Source organism: Macrotis lagotis, chromosome 7 (genome assembly GCF_037893015.1).
Source record: "Macrotis lagotis isolate mMagLag1 chromosome 7, bilby.v1.9.chrom.fasta, whole genome shotgun sequence".
NCBI lineage: Eukaryota > Metazoa > Chordata > Mammalia > Peramelemorphia > Peramelidae > Macrotis > Macrotis lagotis.
Window position 1 is genome coordinate 134,728,809 of NC_133664.1, and position 7,275 is coordinate 134,736,083.

The 7,275-nt window shown below is 37.4% G+C and overlaps 1 pseudogene; it reads left to right on the forward strand.

Moving 5' to 3' along the window:
- The first annotated feature begins 5,118 nt into the window (after positions 1–5,118).
- LOC141493839 (solute carrier organic anion transporter family member 2A1 pseudogene) lies at positions 5,119–7,034 on the forward strand (annotated as a pseudogene).
- Positions 7,035–7,275: the final 241 nt, after the last annotated feature.

A 7,275-nucleotide genomic window follows, 5' to 3' on the forward strand; every position in this document is an offset into this window, starting at 1 on the left:
CAGCCAGACTTTCTATTTAAAAAGATCAGTCTGAAAATTGAGAGGAAGATAGATTAGAGTTCAAAGAGACAGGGTATAGAGAACAGCCAGAAAGATATTGCAATAGTCCAAGCACATTTGTTGAATTTAATTGAATAATTGTCATACTACTAACATTACTTAAGAATTGAACTATTCTGGGATCTCTGATACTTACTGAACCATAAACTTGACAATTTGGGGAAAAAAGGGGAAATTGTTGAAAATAATCATTAGTGTCCAGATCTCATTCCTGTGTAGTCACATCTTATATTATCATAATGTGATAATTTCTTCAACTGCTCTTTCATGTTTCTCTTGCTTCTTTTTCCAAAAGCTATGCTTAGATCACTGTCTGTAGAGCAAACAGGTTTGGTTAGGGCTGTTTATGTCTTTAATCTGCATGTTTGGCATATTTCTGGCTTTCTAAAATATTGTATAATGAACAAATGAATAATTTGAGCTACTAACATGTGTAGAAGTCAGATGGCAAGTCTGCAGAGAATAAGAACATGATAGCCTGTGATGCATATTTTCTATTTATTGAATATTTCATAATTTATGAAGGCATGTTCTAGCTTCCTTAACCATTCTGTTTCCTCTTGCTAACTTTAAGACTTTTTTTTAAAAAGTATTTGGAATTTGAAACAATGTTATTCTGAGATTTGTGACTGTCTTGCACTTGGTTAGAATTACTCATAGATCTTGCAAATATAGAAGCAATACATTCAATACAATTGACAGCCAGTATAGTCATTTAGCACTTTCTACAACAAGGTTCCAGAACCATATGGCACCTCATCAACACTAGACAAAGCAGTGAAAGCAGTCCAGGATTTGTACTGTGCCCTGTTCACATAGATTCAGTAGAATAAAAGAAGCAATAGCACCTGTGAGAGTGAAACTAATAACAGTTCTTTTCTAAAACTAAGGTCTTTTGTTTTGCAAACAGAGACAAATTACTGCTTTCTTTAGAATTGTGAATTACCAGGAAAAAGCTGGTTGAGAAACCAAGACTATGTGGCCTTCTACAGTTTATTGCACTGGAAACCCACTATAATTATCAGTTCAGGGGAAAAGAAATTAATGTGTGGGCTTAGTTTTAGGAAGATCTGAGATCAAATCCCACACTAACTAGGTGCATGAACCTGAAGAAATCACTTAATTTAGGTCTATCTCAGTTTCCTCAATGATTAAAAATGGGGAAAGCAATAGGAACTACCAAAGTTGTTGTATGGAATAAAAGGAAATATTTGCAAAGTTATTTGAAAACTTTAAAGTACTGTATAATTGTCAGCTATTGTATTCTTATTGTAGTGAGATATTTTTAGAGATAAAATGACTTTATATTTTTGGGAAATTCGGTAATTAAATCTTTTGAAATGGAATTAAAAAGCAAATGTCATATGTGATTCTGCTGTACACTGAAGACACATATTTGATAATAAAGTACAAAGTTGAAAGAAACCTGTGACATCATCTTCTCTTAGTACATGGTTTTACAAATGATGAAACAGACCCAGAGAAATTATTTTCTCTAGGTCATAGAAATAAATAACAGAGCAAGAATTTGAACTCAAAGATATGGAAGTAAATGAAAAAGAAAACAAAAAAAAACAACAAAGTATATCTAGAGATAGATTTCTGCTCTTATGGGGAATCAGAGTATTATCAAAGTCCAGAGTTGGTTGTTAATTAAAAATATTTTACATAGGAAGAGAAAAAATGGAAGAATAAAGGCATGGGCTCATCAGAGGTCTCCCCTGAAACCATCCAAATATCTTTAAATAATAACTCTAAACAATTCTAGAGCAGTCAAGAAAACAAATAGACTGGAGTGAAATAAATTTCCAGCCCAAGTCAGCTTAGAAAAACAGTAGTGAAGGTCTATCACACCTGGGTGAAGGTGGAGCTCAGTCCCATGCAGTCTGAACAAGCACAAACCAAGTTTCAGCAAACTAGAAGCAGGTTCAATCAGCACCAGTAATAGCTGCCTCCAGAGCTCACAGCCTGCAGATGGTGAAAGTGTGAAATAACACATCAGAAGGATTTTAAAAAGTTCTGTTTGCTAACACTGAGGCAAGACTCTTTTGCTTTGCCCATACTTTGATCTGGGTGCCAGTCCTCAGTGGCATTTCCAGGGCAAGGAGGAGTAGTAACAGACAAATGTCTGTGGCCACAAGACAGTGAAATCCTCTCCATAGTTCCAAGAGGAAAAAAAGAGTTATATTTACTCATAGTCCAAGACAGAGGACAGGACAGTACACTTTTCCTTAAATTATAAAACCAACGAACTAAAAACTTACAGATCTCTAAAAGTATCTTTAAAAAAAAGTAGCAGAAAATTATTAAATTCTCCACCCTTGAAGCATAGTTTTACTTTAACAAAAGTTAAAAATGAAATAATAGACTGGGGAAAAAATAGACATATATGTGTGTATATATTGCAAATCAAGTGAAAGAGGTAGAGGGAAAATTGTGAAAAGAAATGAGAGTGACACAAGAAAATCGTGAAAAATTGAGTCAAGAGTTTGGTAAAGGAGACACAAACACACACACCCACACACACACACACACACACACACACACAGACAAATACTGAAAAAAATATCACCTTAAAAACAAATTAAGGACATTCTGCCAAGATGGCAGCATAATGCTATCGTGCTCCTGGAACTTTTCCCTATAGAAAGTTAAATGAAGCTGCTACAGAGACATTAAAGCTACAGGTCCCACAAAAAAAGACAAGAAGTTTTCAACTTTAGACATTGTGGAGGATATTCAGTGAAGTTCTGTCTCTTTGGGGGAAAGGGGGAAGTAAAAAACGAGTTAGGCAGGAGAGTGGAAAGGCCAGATGAAGGCATTTAACCACAGATGAAGGCATTTAACTACAGTGCATGCAAGGGTCCCAACAGCTAGATAGGAAGCCAGCAGGGAGAGGTTCAAAGCCAAATAAAGTTTGAACTCTGGAAACATTAAGGCAAAAGACAAGTTTGGATAGGGAATAAACCACTGCATAGACAGAGCCTGGACATAAAGGAGGAAATAAACCTCTGCAAAAGGTGATGCCCAGGCTGCATAGGCAACAACTTGGTCAACAATAAGCCAGGGATCAGACTCCAGTCCCAGTATGAAAAGCACTCCACCTTAGGAGCAGAATTCAAACAAGAGAGCTAAACATAGAAAGCTACTATTCAGGTCGAGATGATAAAAATGTCACCTCAAGAGGAAGAAACCAGTGGAAAATTACCTACATGGGAAGTCTCAAAGGAGTCTATGAATTGGAATCAAATCCAAAGCCTCATAGAAGAGCTTGAAAAAAAATTAAAACTCAAAGAAGAGAAGAAGAAAAATGGATAAAAGAAATGAGTCATGAAGAAAAATAATGGAAAATTGACCAAATAAATCAACTCATTTAAAAGTAAAATTAAGCCACTGGAAAAAGAATGTAAATCTTCAAAACATAAAACTGACCCACTGGTAAAGGAATGCAAGTCACCTAAAACTTAATTTTAACAATTGGAAAAGAAATGTAATTAATCTAAAACTCAAATGAACCAACTGGAAATGGAATGCAACTCAGGAAAAAGTAAAAGTAACCAACTGGAAAAAAAAAACAATAAGGATAACTAAAGAAAATAAAACCCTAATGATTAGAATTAGATAAATAGAAACCAATGAATCTATGAGACTGCAAGATTCCATCAACCAAGATAAAAATGCTGAAAAAATTAACAAAACATAAAGTACCTTTTAGGAAATACAAACAACCTGGAAAATAAATCTGGAGGGCATAATTTATGAATTATTGGTCTATGAAAAAGCCTAGATCAAAAAAAAAGAACCTGGAAAATATCTTTCAGGAAATTATCAAGGAAAATTGTCCTAATATATTAGATCAAGAAGGCAAAATAGCCATTGAAAGAAAACACAGACGCTATACTAAAATAAGGTCAAAATAGAGGATTTTGACATAAAGGGCAACATCATAGATGAATTAATACACCAAGAAAGAATCTATATATCAGAAATATGGAAAGGAGAAAAATTAATGACCAAACATGAATTAGAGTACATTATAAACTGAAAAAATGAATGATTTTGACTATATTAAATTAAAACATTTTTGCACCAATAAAATCAATGCTGCAAAAATTACAAGGAAAGCAGAAGGCTGGGAAAAATTCTTCACAACTTAGGAGTTCTGATAAAGATGTCATTTCTAAAATTTCATCAAATGTATAAGGTTACAAGTCATTACCCAATTGATAAAATTGTCAAAGAATGTGAATAGAAAATTTTCAAATAAAAAAATAAAGCTATATATAAACATAACAAAAAATGCTCCAAATCATTATTGATTAGAGAATTGTGAATTAAAACAACTATGAGGTGTTGCCTTCTGCCTATCATATTGGCTAACATGAGAAAAAGGGGGAAATGATCAATGTTGGAGAGGTTGTGGGAGGATTGGGACATTTATGCATTGTTGGTGGAGTTGTGAACAGATCCAACCTTCCTGGATAGCAGTATGGAACTATGCCCAATGATCAATAAAACTGTTCCTACCCTTTGATACAGCAATTCCAATTCTCAGCCAATATCCAGAAGAAATCCTAATAAATGGGTAAAGTCCCATATGTTCCAAAATATTCATATCAGTTCTTTTTGTAGTGGCAAAGAATTGGAAATTGAGGGGATGCCCATCAATTGGGGAATGGATAAACAAGTTATGGTACAGGAATACTGAGGGAATATTATTTTTATAAGAAAGTATAAATAGCTCACTCACTCACCCACTCACCCACTCACCCACTCACCCATTCATCCACTCACTGGGGCCATCTGATCCCTCTCCCTTACTTGGACAGCCCTGAAGCTTCTGGACAGCTGGGGAGAGCTGCTTGACTCCTGGCTTCTTCCTCCCCTAGCCCCACTCCAAGCTGAGATGATTTTGCACTCCTCCCCAGACCTACAATCCCACTGATTTTGGGGAGAGTGGACCAGCAGCTGGGGGAGAGAAGGTGGGAGGATAAGAAGGGGACTTGTCTGCCCACCAGCTCTGTCCAAGCACTTTTCCCATAGTTCTGAAGCCTGAGGATGGATCTCCTACCTGAGCAAAGCAAACGGCAGAACTGGAAGCCTTTTACCAAGTTTCATTGGATCATCTTTGGCAACATAAAGGCGTTTGTGCTTTGTCAAGGGCTCCTACAATTGTGTCAGCTTCTCTATAGTGCTTATTTCAAGAGCAGCCTCATCAACACTGAGAAGCACTTTGGCCTCTCCAGCTCTTCTTCTGGCTTTATCTCCAGTTTACATGAAATCAGTAATGCTATCCTCATCATCTTCGTCAGTTATTTTGGCAGCTGCCTTTACCATCCCTGAGTCATTGGCATTGGGAGTCTCCTGCTGGCCACAGGGGCTTTCCTTCTAACCCTCTCACTCTTCCTCTCAGAACCATACCAGTATACCCATGTTATTAGGGGAAATAGAAGCCAAATCCAGGATATCTGCTATAAGAATAGGCCAGACCTTGTTCCATATAAGTGTCAGAATGCTTTTCAAGATACTAGGATGGAGACCAGTAGCATGTGGGACTTGATGGTGGTAGCTCAACTATTGGCTAGCATTGGGACAGTCCTCATTCAACCTTTTGTTATCTCCTATGTGGATGATTTTGCTGAAACAAATGACTCACCTTTATACATTTCAATTTTATTTGCCATTGCTGTTTTTGGACCACCTTTTGGATACCTGTTGGGGTCAGTTGTCTTACAAATCTTTGTTGATTATGGAATAGTCAATATGGCTTCTGTAGACTTGAACACTGGAGATCCTCAATGGATTAGAGCCTGGTGGCTAGGCCTCCTCATCTCCTCAGGCTGCTTGGTTATCACATCTTTTTCATTTTTTTTTCTTCCTATGAAACATGCACAGAAAAGAACAGATATCCATCACTTTATCAGATGAGATGAAGAGGATGGAAGAAAACAAGCCCAAAGTCACCATGGCAAATTTCATTAAATGATTTCCCCACATTTTAATGAGACTTCTGATGAATTCCCTCTTTGTCTTAGTGGTCCCGACACAGTGCACCTTCTCCTCAGTCATCGCTGGCCTCTCCACTTTCCTCAATAATTCCTGGAGAAACAATATGGCATCACTGTAGCCTATGACAACTTTCTCATTGATTCTGTGAATCTCCCAGCAGTTGCCTTGGGATGCTATTCAGGGGCATCCTTATGAAATGCTTTATTTTCTCCCTTCAAGTTATCCCCCTTGTGGCTACAGTCATTATTACTCTATCCATGTTACTCTGTCTCCCTTTGTTCTTCATGGCCTGCTGTACACCAAATATTGAGGAGGTTAACTCAATAAGCATACCAAATTCTTTAAATTGTGGACTGCTAGAATGTCATAAGAATTGTTCATGTCCTGATTCTATCTTCTACCCTGTCTGTAGATCCAATGGAATCGAATACATCTCCTCCTTTCATGCTGGTTGTATGAACTTCAACATCAGCTTGGTAAATTCAAAACCACAGATAAATTATTTCAATTGCACCTGTATCCTGGGTGATATCTCTTCAAGCAAGACAGGATCATGTCCAATGTCCTGTGCTCACTTCCTTCTCCCCACCACCTTCCTCGTCTCCTCTGTCTCCTTGATTGCCTGTGTTTCCCACAATCCTATTTACATGGTGGTCTTGAGGGTGGTGAATCAGGAAGAAAAATTGTTTGCTATAGGTGTCCAGTTCTTGATGATGAGGTTGGTGGCCTGGTTACCCTCTCCAGCCCTGTATGGTCTTACTATTGATTACTCCTGCATCCAGTGGAACACGTTGTGCTCAGGAAAGAAGGGGACCTGCATTTATTATGACAATGACTTTGCAACAGTTACTTGGGACTGTGGATGGGCTACAAAGCCTTAGGCTTACTGTTTCTCATCTTCATCAACTGGAAGGTGAAAAAATAAAGAGTATACCATACAGGAAAAAGCATCTGGACTGATTTAGCATTCTTCACTTACTCAGCTGTGATCTCCAGAAGAACAGGACTGCAAGTTGCCTCCCCCTCCCAAACCCAGCTCCCCAAAACCGTCATTTATTAAAGGTAATAAATCATTTTTCTTCTTTGTGGCTGGGAAAGAGAAAAAAGAAGCTATAAATAGTCAGATATTGAGGAGCATAGAATGAGATACAGGATCTGATGCTGAGTGAAGGGAGCAGAAGCAAGAGAACAATTAATTATACATTA